The 14,023-nt window shown below is 45.8% G+C and overlaps 1 protein-coding gene across 6 annotated transcripts in view; it reads left to right on the forward strand.

Moving 5' to 3' along the window:
* The window catches only part of PIP5K1B (phosphatidylinositol-4-phosphate 5-kinase type 1 beta), a 114,075-nt gene that overhangs the window by 41,982 nt on the left and 58,070 nt on the right, over positions 1-14,023 (forward strand). Inside the window, exon 1 of one of the 6 annotated variants that reach the window (XM_074570450.1) lies at positions 13,649-13,785. The exons of the other annotated variants lie outside the window; for them this stretch is intronic. The gene's annotated coding sequence lies outside the window, so the exon portion shown is untranslated. Of the gene's footprint in view, positions 1-13,648; positions 13,786-14,023 lie in introns of those variants that run through there. 6 annotated transcript variants of the gene reach the window in all.

The raw sequence follows: 14,023 nt of genomic DNA on the forward strand, positions 1-14,023 counted from the left end.
CCAAGCAGCAGAGTGGGCTGGTCTGGGAGATTAGAGCAGGCTTCTCCACAGACAGTAGTAGAAATAAATTAACTAATGGCAGCTACGTTGTGGGAAGCGTGGCTGCAGAGCAGTGTTAATCAGTGGCTGCTTCAGCTCTTCTCCCCTACGTATCTCTACCATTTCATTAGACAGATTTTAAAACCTGTTTGAATGACAGTAGTACAGAGGGTGAAAGAAAGCAAACACCGTCTTGCCTTCCGGGGTGATAGTGAGGTGGAGTTGCTGAGGCAGAGTTCCTTTTCTTTTTCCATTGCTTTATAGCACCTGCAATAAGGCAGATGTCTTCTGGAAGAATCACCAGCTTTTCCCCAGAAAGTTCATAGGCCAAACTTCAGTTGCGATAAAATGAGTTATAAAAAGGGAGAACCGATAAACAAGGACAAAGTTTACATCCACGCCATCTTAAAAGACATCCCTAGGATGTCTACTTTTAAAGAAGGCAAGAATGTTATGGTTATATTTTTCATGAGCTGCTTGCAAGGAATGCATCGAGACTTAGCAAAGAACAGTTGAGGGTTAAAAGAAGAATAGGAAAATAACTTTGTGAATGAGCGTAGAGGTGAATTTCTATAAAATTAAATGAAGCCTGCATCCCACTCAGTTCCTCTCTGCTCATGGTTTGTTAAATGATTTGTTTTCTGACATTAATAGTCCCACACAAATATGCAGAAAATACAAGAAAACTTGTTTAAATGAGTAAACGTATCTACTATATCAAGAGGCTGTGAACTATGTACTTGGAACTAATCCTTTACTGTCACATCAGTGGTTAGTTAGGTTTGCCAGCCATTTACAACCTTCACACTCTAATGGAAATAATTATTGAGCAATGTATACTTTCTAGAAATATCATATATTTTTTTCAGCTTGGGATTTTTGGCAAGTTTTTTTTAAAGGACAGACTTTTCCAATCCTTTTAGTAGCCTTGTCCCTAACTTGTACAGTTGTTAAAGAGCTTCAGTTCAGTTGATTTTTTTTTTATTATTATCTGAATGTAAACTGCCTTTACATACATTAAGCATGTCTGATTAGCGCCTTTGTGTTATGAAAATAACAAATTTAAATTTTACAGAACTAGCCTTAAAGCCATTATCTGTAGAAAACGCAATATTAAAATCCTTCTTAGTATGCTTGTGGGATCATGTGCAAACTTAATACCTGATTTGAGAGGATTTAAGTTCTCATTTATTTTGTTGTTCTGAAAAAGGATTTCAGCTTGGAGTGATGTAGAGTGAGGGGAAGACCCATCTGTAACTAACAGTAATTCATGAGACAGCACATCTAGTGCTAGAATATATACTGGTGATGCAGATACTCCATATACCTTACTGTCGGTGTTCTGTTCTGTTTTCATCCTGTAACCTGTTGTTATACTCTATGACTCTGCACATACAGAGCAATCTGAAGAGGTAGGATGATGCTATTTGTTGAATGTGAAGCTGGGTCTAGCTGAGTGTGTCTGGGAGGCTTTTTGTCTGGTTTAGAAATTGTGGGACTTCTCCTGGAGCACTTTATTCCAAGTACATCTCTTCCTGAAATGCAGCTCTTTTCCCTTTGCTGATCTGTTCCCATTTAAAGGCAACTGCTGGTAGGTGGAAGAGAAATGTCCCTACCTGCTTTGAAATACTGGCACTCAGGAGCAGTAGTACAGGGAATGTGCAATTTCTCTGTTTGCACGGCTGCAGGAATTGTAATTTATGTTATACTTAATTATATAGGTTCATGCTTTCCTTCTCAGTATCTACGTAAGGTACAGTTTAACCTGAATTTGTGTGAAAGTCTTGCTTTTCTCTCCTGAACTAACTTTTGAAAACCTAGAGTGGGAAGAAACTGTACCTGATTCTGGTTGTGGATTAGACAGAAATCCAGAGGTCCCACGACCAAGACAAGAGCTTGCTGGCCGTATGGCACAAAACACTGAGCTAGCATAAATTCAGTGTCCATTGAGGTGTGTTCAGGAGGTGATGACACATTAAATTTGAGGCAGTAGGCTTTTTGCTAGTTCAGGCTTAATTTGTCCTTCTGCAGCCCATCAAAAGAGAAACTATCCAACTTGTTTTATGCTGTGAGGGTGTGATTTTTATTTATTTTTTTTTTTTTAATTCAGCTGCGTGGTTGGCATTAGTGCTTATGTGAATTGGGGAACTGATCCTGCTGAAGACTTGTAGTTGTATCAGGTCTTTTGTAACTGGTTGGCTGGACACAGAGAAAATGTTGCTGGCACTGTGAGTGGGAAGAGTACCAATGCATAGATTGTGAGGGCTGGGGAAGAAAGAGCAGGTGTGTCCTTTTCAGCAGTAGCATCAGAAGTAAAAATCAGTGTAAGTCAGTAAGACCTTGGCTGGTCTGAGAGAGATGAGGTTGTGTGCCTACGCCTATTCAAGTTTGTGCTGTTATTTGTTGCCAAGGAGGACAGATCCTGGCCTGGCACATTAGTGTCCACAGTATCAGAGACAATAAAAGGTAGTTCAGCCTGAAACTGGCAACATTTTTATGGGTTTCTGTCTTCATTGTGTACGAAAAAACACTAAAGCACCTGTGCAGTAGCCAATAGTACTGCAATCAGCAGTAATCAGCAAAAGGAGAATAGTAAAACTTTTGATTTGTTGTGGCCCTTTAGGTAGCAAAGACAGTTGTTGTCACAGTGTGCACAACTTGCTACAAATCCAGTTAGTTTCATAGTCTAAAATTCATCAGCTTAAGTTTTTTGTCCTGCCGATTATTCTCATCCTTTCATTTCTTAGAGCTTCAGAAGGTGTTGGTAATAAATTAAATGATCACTGTAAAGTCACTGTACACTGTCAGCTGTACAGTTAAAGCTGACATGGTCTCAGTGCCACTTTCTGAACCTCTGCATGAGACTAATAGGAAGAAAAATTTATTTCAGTCTCTAAAAGAGAGAACTCGTAGCACAGATGGTTGCTGAATTTTATTGCTTGCTCTACAGCAGGAGATTATTCAAGAATAATTTAAAGAAATAAGGGGCTTAGGTTTGAAACTAGATTTTGCTTCCTTCACGGGCATTAAAAGAGGTGCCTGAGTAAGCAAAAATGTGTTAGAAAGTTCAATTTTTCCATTTTCATTTGTCAATTCCAATAAATATATTTTTGTAGTAATAAAACGGATGAATCAAGAACAGTTCCCCTGAGGCTTGAGCAGCAGCTTTTTTATCTCTTCCTTGGATTCCGTTCTTAATCACAAAATAATAATAATAAATAAGTTAGACCAAGAAAAGAATTTGTATTGAGACAAATTCCAAGGTGTGTTTTGTTTTTATCGTAAGCTTGTGAAAACAAAAACTTGTCATTTGCTAAGGGGATATTGCGTGACCAGCCTTTGTTGAGGTTGACTTGTAACAGTGATTCACAAACAATTCACTTTGGGCCAGCAATTGTCTTCAGCATGCTGTAACTGCTATCAATTTTTTTTAAAACAGTTATTAAAGTATCCTGAATGATTTCATAACACTGGTTTTCTGTTAAACCCATTGCTGTGATTGCTGCAGAAATAATGGCACTCTGGAATAGGAGTGAAAATTAATAAGAAAGTAACCTTGTAGGTAAGATGTGCATCTGTCGTGGTTGAGCCTCAGACGGCAACAAAGAACCACGTGCCGCTCGCTCGCGCCTTCCTAATACAGGAAGAATCGTAAGAAAAGGCAAGACTCTTGGGTTGAGACAAAGGCAGTTTAACAGGACAGCAAAGGGAACAGGCAAACAACAACAACACGGATAGGGGAATATACAAACACGATTACGGAACCACCGCTCCCGCCGCTCGCCGGCCAGACTGGGATGCCCCAGCCCGCTTTTAAGCAGCAACTTCCTGCCCCCTCCCCCGGCAGCTCAGGGTGGGCGTGGCTCACATGGCATGGAATACCAGGAAAAATTAACCCTATCCCCACCGGAACCAGGACATTATCCACCCCTTATTCCATACCATCTATGCCATGCCCAGCAGGTTCCAATGAATTGCCACCACTTTCCCCTGTTTTATATATATATATATACACACACATATAATGCCCTTAGTTTATGGGCCATCCCTCCAAAGTGTCCGTTGAGTTCTTTTAATCCACGGCTTTGGGCTCCATCTGTTAGAACAGTCTCTCAGGGCAGGTGAGATGCTGGGTGGTGCTGGTCTGTTGCATGCTGTATTTTTCGGAGCTTGTGACTGGTGCACCTGGTGTGGCTCATGCACGCAGTCCGTGGGCTGAAGATGTAGATCTTGAGGAAACTGCTGGGCGCCAGCTGCTGAGATCAGTTCTTATCCCATCATCCCTGTGCCTTACTTGTAGTACAACTGATAGCAATTATAGCAATGAGGACATACAGTGACAGTGTTACTTAGCAATTAACAGCACACAATCTGATTCATTGGCTATTCTCGCCCAAAATCAGATCCCCATGAGGTACACATCGGACTTCCCCATCCTGCCGCATCACCCACCAAGTGCACCCAGGTCCTTGGGCAAAAGCAATCCCACGGATGGGTTTGCCTTTGCCTGAGGCAGGACTAACCCAGACTGTCTTCCCTAGCATATTCTTCATGTGCACTACGGGGACTTTATCCCCTTCTACAGTACGTGGAAGTTTTTATTGGGCAGGGCCAGCCCGATTGTTAGATCCCCTGGTGTTAACTAGCCAGGTAGCTTTTGCTAAATGTGTATCCCAGTGTTTTAAAGTCCCACCACCCATTGCTCTCAGTGTAGTTTTTAACAGTCCATTGTATCGTTCTATCTTCCCAGAGGCTGGTGCGTGATAGGGGATGTGATACACCCACTCGATACCATGCTCTTTGGCCCAGGTGTCTATGAGGCTGTTTCGGAAATGAGTCCCGTTGTCCGACTCAATTCTCTCTGGGGTACCATGTCGCCACAGGACTTGCTTTTCAAGGCCCAGGATAGTGTTCCGGGCAGTGGCATGGGGCACAGGGTATGTTTCCAGCCATCCAGTGGTTGCTTCCACCATTGTGAGCACATAGCGCTTGCCTTGACAGGTTTGTGGCAGTGTGATATAATCAATCTGCCAGGCCTCCCCATATTTGTATTTCAGCCATCGCCCTCCATACCAAAGAGGCTTCAAACGCTTGGCTTGTTTGATCGCAGTGCATGTCTCACATTCATGGATGACCTGTGCAATAGTGTCCATGGTCAAGTCCACCCCTCGGTCACGAGCCCATCTATATGTCGCATCTCTCCCTTGATGGCCTGAGGAGTCATGGGCCCACCGAGCTATGAATAGTTCACCCTTATGTTGCCAGTCCAGATCCACCTGAGCCACTTCAATCCTAGCGGCCCGATCCACCTGCTGGTTGTTCTGATGTTCCTCCGTGGCCCGATTCTCCGGTACGTGGGCATCTACATGGCGTACTTTCACAACCAGATTCTCTATCTGGGCAGCAATATCTTTCCATAGGTCAGCAGCCCAGATGGGTTTGCCTCTGCGCTGCCAGTTGCCCTGCTTCCACTGCTGTAACCACCCCCACAGAGCATTTGCCACCATCCATGAGTCAGTGTAGAGATAAAGTACTGGCCATTTTTCTCGCTCAGCAATGTCCAAAGCCAGCTGAATAGCCTTCACCTCTGCAAACTGGCTCGATTCACCCTGTCCCTCACTGGCTTCTGCAACCCGTCGTGTAGGACTCCACACAGCAGCCTTCCACTTTCGATGCTTTCCCACAATACGGCAGGACCCATCAGTGAAGAGGGCATATTTCTTCTCATTTTCTGGCAGTTTATTATATGGTGGGGCCTCTTCTGCACGCGTCACCTCCTCCTCTGGTGACATTCCGAAATCCTTGCCTTCTGGCCAGTCCATGATCACTTCCAGAATTCCTGGGCGACTGGGGTTTCCCATTCGAGTTCGCTGTGTGATCAGTGCAATCCACTTACTCCATGTAGCATCGGTTGCATGATGTGTGGTGGGGACCCTTTCTTTGAACATCCAACCCAGCACCGGCAGTCGAGGTGCTAAGAGGAGCTGTGCTTCTGTACCAACTACTTCCGAAGCAGCTCGAACCCCTTCATATGCTGCCAATATATCTTTTTCTGTTGGAGTGTAGCGGGCTTCGGATCCTCTGTATCCATGACTCCAAAACCCTAGGGGTCGACCTTGAGTCTCCCCTGGTGCTTTCTGCCAGAGGCTCCAGGTAGGGCCGTTCTCCCCGGCTGCGGTGTAGAGCACATTTTTAACATCTTGTCCTGCCCGGACTGGCCCCAGGGCCACTGCATGGACTATTTCCTGTTTGATTTGTTCAAAAGCTTGTCGTTGCTCAGGACCCCATTTAAAATCATTCTTCTTCCGGGTTACTTGATACAGAGGGCTTACAATTTGACTGTAATCTGGGATATGCATTCTCCAAAAACCCACAATACCTAAGAAAGCCTGTGTTTCCTTTTTACTAGTTGGTGGAGACATAGCTGCTATTTTGTTGATCACATCCATTGGGATCTGACGGCGTCCATCTTGCCATTTTATTCCTAAAAACTGGATCTCCTGCGCAGGTCCCTTGACCTTACTTCGCTTTATAGCAAAACCAGCGTTCAGAAGGATTTGGACTATTTTACTCCCTTTCTCAAAAACTTCTTCTGCTGTGTTTCCCCATACAATGATGTCATCAATGTACTGCAGATGTTCTGGAGCTTCACCCTGTTCCAGTGCAGTCTGGATCAGTCCATGGCAAATGGTGGGGTTGTGTTTCCACCCCTGGGGCAGTCGATTCCAGGTGTATTGGACGCCCCTCCAAGTGAAAGCAAACTGTGGCCTGCACTCTGCTGCCAAAGGGATTGAGAAGAATGCATTCGCTATATCAATTGTGGCATACCACTTGGCTGCCTTGGACTCCAGTTCGTACTGGAGTTCTAGCATGTCCGGCACGGCAGCACTCAGCGGTGGCGTGACTTCATTCAGGCCACGGTAGTCTACAGTTAGCCTCCACTCTCCATTAGATTTTCGCACCGGCCATATGGGACTGTTAAAGGGTGAGCGAGTCTTGCTGATCACTCCTTGAACCTCTAGTTGACGAATCAGCTCATGGATGGGAATCAGAGAGTCTCGGTTAGTGCGATACTGCCGCCGATGCACCGTTGTGGTAGCAATCGGCACCTGTTGTTCTTTGACCCTCAACAACCCCACAACAGAAGAATCCTCCGAGAGACCAGGCAAGGCAGACAACTGTTTAACTTCCTCTGTCTCCAAAGCAGCTATGCCAAAGGCCCAGCGGTACCCTTTTGGGTCCTTAAAATACCCTCTCCTGAGGTAATCTATACCAAGGATGCATGGAGCCTCTGGGCCAGTCACAATGGGATGCTTTTGCCACTCATTCCCAGTTAGGCTCACTTCTGCCTCCAGTACAGTCAACTCTTGGGATCCCCCTGTCACCCCAGAAATACAAATGGGTTCTGCCCCTCTATAGCTTGATGGTATTAAAGTACACTGCGCACCCGTGTCCACTAGAGCCTTATACTCCTGTGGGTCTGATGTGCCAGGCTATCGAATCCACACCGTCCAATAAACCCGGTTGTCCCTTTCCTCCACCTGGCCGGAGGCAGGGCCCCCCTAATACTGGTCATAGTATCCATTACTCACTTCTTGCATAAATGACTTGGAAGTTCCTTCAAGAGGATCAGAAGCAAGATCAGGCCTTCTGCTTTGTCTGGGGAACGGCCCACTGGAAACTGGGGCGGCACTTTTCCTGGAGGGATCCCCTTTTGTGGTTGCCCTTCCTTGCAACTCCTGTACCCGTGTCCGCAGGGTCGAAGTAGGTTGTCCATCCCACTTCCTCATGTCCTCTCCCTGGTCCCGCAGGTAGAACCACAGGGTGCCTCGTGGTGTGTACCCTCTGTACTCTCTCTCTTGAGTGGGGAAATGCCTGCTTCTAATAGCTGAGATGCTGGCCCGTGCAGGTGGGGAGTAGGACATATTCTCTTCAAGTTGCTGGACCTTCCGCGACAGTTTCTCCACAGCTGAGACAAGGGGGGAAGAGAGACTTTCTTCATATCGCCGGAGCCGGCCAGCTACCTCATCCACTGTTGGTCCCTCTTCACCTTTCCATTCCATTACTGCCAGGGAGTTGGCATATCATGATGGTGCGCTCCGTACAAACTTCCGCCACATGGGCCTTGTGCATCGCACCTCATCAGGGTCTGTGGGTAAGTCTGCATTGTCCAAGTCATAATAAATCATCTCCCGCACGGCTAATTCTCTCAGGTACTGGATACCTCTTTCCATGGTAGTCCACTTGCTTGGCTGACATACAACATCCTCACTGAAGGGGTACCTCTCCCTCACGCCTAACAGGAGTCGTTTCCAGAGGCTGAGGGCTTGGGTCTTTTTCCCAATCGCCTTGTCAATGCCGCCTTCCCTAGACAGGGATCCCAGCTGCCTGGCCTCCCCACCCTCTAATTCCAGGCTACTGGCCCCATTGTCCCAGCACCGGAGCAGCCAGGTGACAATGTGCTCGCCTGAAAGTCGGCTGAAATCTTTTCGCATATCCCGCAGCTCACTCAAGGATAGGGATCGAGTAATTATCTCTGGTTCTGCCTCTTCCTCCTGCTCTTGTGATGACCCTGGTTCATCATCATCTCTTACTAAGCGAACTGATTTCTTTGTGTACTTCTTCTTCTGTATGGGGGCAACTGATACCGGCATGGGTTGGTTCCCTGGTTCAGTGGCAGTGGCTGCTATGGGGGTTGGAGTAACTGCAGTGGCTACCACAGGGGTTGCAGTAGCCGCAGTGTCTGTCGCAAGGATTGCAGTAGCTACAGTGGCTGCCGCAGGGGTTGCAGTAGCCGCAGTGTCCGTCACAGGGGTTGCAGTAGCCGCAGTGGCTGACGCAGGGGCTGCAGCAGCCGCAGTGGCTGACGCAGGGGCTGCAGCAGCCGCAGTGGCTGCTGGTCTGGTTTCCATCTCTTCCCCTTGAGGGTGCTGCATAATTCTGAGCAGTGCCTGGTAGATACTGGCCAGGGCCCAGCACAGCGCGGTGAGTTGTGCCTCTGCATTTTCCCTTCAAATATTCTACCACTTTATCAGGGTCCTGTAATTGTTCAGGGGTGAAGTCCCAGACCATTGGAGGTGAGTAGTTCTCTAGGTACCTGCCCATGCTCTCCCACATGCCATGCCACCCCTGACTATCCAGCCTCGGAGCAGATCTCCGGGTGGTAGTCTTAAATAGTCGCTTAACCCTAAACAAGACCTGGAACGTATTCAGGAGACATAGCACTAGGAACACGCTGGTTTGAGTATCCCAAGGATATTCAAAATTCTCAAAAGCTGTCATACCTGACCCGAAGGAGAAAAGGGAGGCAAAAGGGCTGGGGAAATTATTAACAAATTCTGAGAGACGGTGTCCAATGTACGGACAGGACAGCAAAACCACATAAACACCCCAAAATAACCGTCTGAACAGTGATGTTATCATATCATAAACAGATATCGCACAGGACAGCAGAATGATAATCCTCATCCCTCTTCCAGACATGGTAAACAGCATCGCAGGGAGTACATAAGCCATATAGGAATTTATGTAACACAGCCATGAGAACAAACCAAGCAACATGATGACCAGTGATTATTTACCTAATAAAATAAATGCATACAAAAAAAAAACCCAAAACCGTTTTTTCCACGTTCTAGTTGGATTCTGTCGTTATCTCAACCCTTCGAGCCCCACGTTGGGCGACAAAAAGGACTGTCGTGGTTTAGCCTCAGAGGGCAACAAAGAACCACGTGCCGCTCGCTCGCGCCTTCCTAATACAGGAAGAATCGTAAGAAAAGGCAAGACTCTTGGGTTGAGACAAAGGCAGTTTAACAGGACAGCAAAGGGAACAGGCAAACAACAACAACAACACGGATAGGGGAATATACAAACACGATTACGGAACCACCGCTCCCCACCGCTTGCCGGCTGGACCCGGGACGCCCCAGCCCGCTTTTAAGCAGCAACTTCCTGCCCCCTCCCCCAGCAGCTCAGGGTGGGTGTGGCTCACATGGCATGGAATACCAGGAAAAATTAACCCTATCCCCACCGGAACCAGGACAGCATCATACTGCTAGAAGGCCTTACATTCTGCCTTCCAGAGACTATAGGTCATCTTTTGAATTTGCAGAATTCCTACAGAAATTGTTTATGAGTTTGAAAGGTGATCCAGAGTTTCCTCTTTGACACAGAGTTCTTCTCTTGAAATCACATTGCCAAGTTACCTGTCTTTTTCTTTTTTTTTTTTGTTTTGGAATGGCTTGTCCTCTCATTAATAAAATACAGTACTGTGCTATCTGTGCTATCAGACATAGTCACTTGCTGTGGCAGTGAACAAGATGGGCATCCTGCTATGAAGCAGAAACTGTATTTGTATGTGTGTTGGTTTGATTAAAGTTACATAATTACTGCTTTTGTTGAGCATTAATCATTCATGAATAGAGGCCTTTCAAGGAAAGAAAAATGCGAATTTTCTTATGACACAAAGCCAAATCTTTAGTGGTCTAAGAATGGTAGTGTTGTTCATTCCCACCAAATTGCCTGTTCTGAACTGTTACGCAAGGGCAAGTTCTGCTTGGTGTGCAGTCTTAATTATTTAGGAGCTACACATCTCTGTCTTTTCTTTTCTAAAAATAAGCAGTCACTCTAGCATATGCTGTTCCGAGAACTAGAACAAGAGTAGTTTTGTGGACCTCAACCCTTTCTTATGTAATTCCCACTCTTGAAACATTTTTCAAGTGCTGAAGTAGTTCTCACCATGAAATTTCTGGTGTTCTTGGCTTCCACTGATACTCCTGCTTGTTTGGTGGGTGGGAGGTAAAGCCTTTAAAACAGGCACCAAAATGATATCTTCAAACTGGTGAAAATACACAATGTCAAGGGAAGATATTCCCTTCCTGGTAGCCTTCTTCCCCTTGCCAATGGTTTTCTTCATTCACTCCTTCCATCTTATCTTCAGAATTCCTTTCTTGACTAATTTCTTACTTTGACTCAGTTCTGTCATTTTTTTTATCTATTCAGCAGTGTGAGAAGGTTTCAGAGGTGTTCTCAATTAAAATATATACAGTATCTATCACACTTTAGTGCTGTCCTTTTGAACCCTTCTCTCCCTTACAAGCCCTGTTTGCTGAATTTAAGTCATTTCACTCTATGTGTATAGATTTTTATACAGAGAATTTTCTTTCCTCATCACTTTAGATTCTTCCCAGTTAATGCATCTCTTGCATTGACTGTTAAGCAGAACTTAATAAATACATTTGTATCCAGAACCTGCATTCAAACCATCAGTCTGCATTTTGATGCCTTGGCGTGCATGTACAATCACCTGGAATTTGTGACTGTTTTTTACAGAAGATAATGCATGCTGTTTCAAACTCCTGAAGCAGTCTGAATGTCCACTTAGATTGGAAATGTCTTAAGAAGATCGTGATGGAGGCCAGGAAGAAGGGGAGGAGGAGTCACGCTTGATTGTTAAAGAGGACCTTGAATGTATAGAAGTCAATTACAGTGATTGTGGAAGCCCTTTCAAATGCTGCTGGGTCAAGATCAGAGGGGTCATCTCCAAGGGGAATCTTACAGTAAGCATCTTCTGCTGACCTCCAAACCAAGATAAGGCCAACAAAGCAATATTTGCGTCACTTAAGCAAGCTTCAGTTCAAGAGAATCTGGTTCTTATGGGCAGCTTCAACTACCGAGACATTTGTTGGAAGAACAATACAGGAGCTCACATGTCACCCATCAAGTTCCTGGAACACATAGAGGACTGCTTCCTCATACAAATGTGAGATGTGCCAACCAGGAACAAGGCACTGCTGGACTGGCAACTCACAAACCAAGAGAACCTGCTGTGTAATATCTTCGTTAGTGATAGCCTTGGCTGCAGAGATCACAATATTGTGCATTTAGGGATCCTGCTGAGGATGCTGAAGATTCATACAAAGGCAAAGGTTTTTGATTTTAGAAGAGCAAACTTCAGCTTGCTCAGAGCTCAGCTGGGAGGGATTCCATGGAACGCTTCTGTGGAGCAAAAAGGAGCTAGCGAGTTCTAGGAGTTTTTCAATAACACTCTCCTGGAAGTACAAAAACAGTTCGTCCACTTTAAAGGGAAGGGAAGTAGGTGGAGCAAGAGACACCCCCTTGGCTTAACTGCGAGCTTCTGAGTCTGCTCAAAACCAAAAGAGAAGCATACCAGAGATGGAAAAGGGGACGAATACCAGTTGAGAACTACAGGGGCATTGCCAAGTCATGCAGAGCTGCAGTTAGAAAAGTAAAAGCTCAGCTCGAATTTAAATTGGCCAGAAATGTCAAATACTATACAAGGAAGAGTTCTTCAGGTACAAAAGCAACAAGCAGAATCAGAAGGAAAATGTTGGCCTGCTGTTAAACAGGAGAAAGGTGAAAAGGCAGAGGTTCTCAACACTTTCTTCACCTCTGTCTTTACAAGCACTGTTGGGCCCCAGGCCTTGGGAACAGAATTCCAGACTGATGCAAACACAGACCCACCACCAGTGAAGGAAGAGTTGGTATGTGAACTATTTCAGGAGCTTGACCCCTACAAATCAATGGGCCCTGACAATATCCACTGAAGGGTGTTACGAGAACTGGCTGATGTTGTGGTGAGGCCACTCTCCATAGTCTTTGAAAAGTCGTGGAGATCAGGGGACATCCCAGAAGACGGGAAGAAGGCTTATGTCACCCCCATCTACAAGAAAGGCTTAAAGGAGGATCCAGGAAATTATAGGCTTATCAGTCCATATTCAGTCCCTTGGAAAGTTATGGAACAAATCCTCCTGGGAGCTATCACAAGTCAAATGAAGCATGTGATTCACCAAGGGCAAATTGTGCTTGACAAACCCACTGCCTTCTACAACAAAGTAATGGTTAATGAGGGTTGCCAGGTGGACATTGTCCACCTGGATTTCTCCAAGCCTTTCGACAAGGTTCCCCACAGCCTCCTCATAGAGAAACTCATGCGTTACTGTCTAGACAAGTGGTCTGTGTGGTTGGTGGGGAACTGGCTGACTGGCCGCACCCAGAGGGTGGTGGTAAATAGCTCCTATTCAAACTGTCACCCTCTCACAAATGGGGTCCCCCAGGGGTCGATACTGGGCCCAACGCTGTTTAATATTTTCATAAGTGATCTGGATGAGGGGATCAAATGTACCCTGATGAAGGTTGCTGATGATTCCAAAGTGACTGGGAAGTGACTGCAGGAAGACCTGTCTAGGCTGGAAGAGTGGGCCAACAAGAACCTTGTGAAGTTCAGCAAGGACAAGTGTGAGGCCTTGCACCTGGGAAAACATAGTCCAGGAGTGCAGCACAGGCTGGGATCTACCTGGCTGCGGAGCAGTTCTGTGGAAAGGGACCTGGGGGTCCTTGCGGACAACAAGCTCAATGTGAGTGAACAGTGTGCTGCTGTGGCAAAGCAAGCCAACAGGATATTGGGTTGCATCAACAGGGGCATCACCAGCAGAGATAAAAGAAGCATTATTCCACTCTACTCAGCACTTGTCAGGCTACAGATAGAGTACTCAGGAATTTCAGTTTTGGTCCCCACTATACAAAGAAGATGTAGACAGGCTGGAGAGAATGCAGAGAAGGGCAACAAAGATGATCAAAGGACTGGGAAGCCTGCCATGTGAGGAAAGGATGAGAGATTTGGGTTTGAGACCTTATCACCATGTTCCAGCATTTAAAGGGTCGCTACAAAGAAGATGGAGACTCCCTTTTTACGAGGAGCCATGTGGAAAGGAGGAGGGGTAACAGGTACAAGTTACTCCTGGGGAGATTCCGATGGGACACAAGAGGAAAATTTTTCACAATGAAAACAATTAACATTAGAATAATCTCCCCAGGGAAGTGGTGGATTCCCCATCGTTGGACACGTTTTAGATTCAGCTGGACAGGGTGCTGGGCCACCTTGTCTAGACTGTGCTTTTTCCAAGAAAGGTTGGACCAGGTGATCCTTGAGGTCCCTTCCAACGTGGTGTTTTATGATAAGTTA

Source organism: Larus michahellis, chromosome Z, assembly GCF_964199755.1.
Source record: "Larus michahellis chromosome Z, bLarMic1.1, whole genome shotgun sequence".
Classification (NCBI taxonomy): Eukaryota; Metazoa; Chordata; class Aves; order Charadriiformes; family Laridae; genus Larus; species Larus michahellis.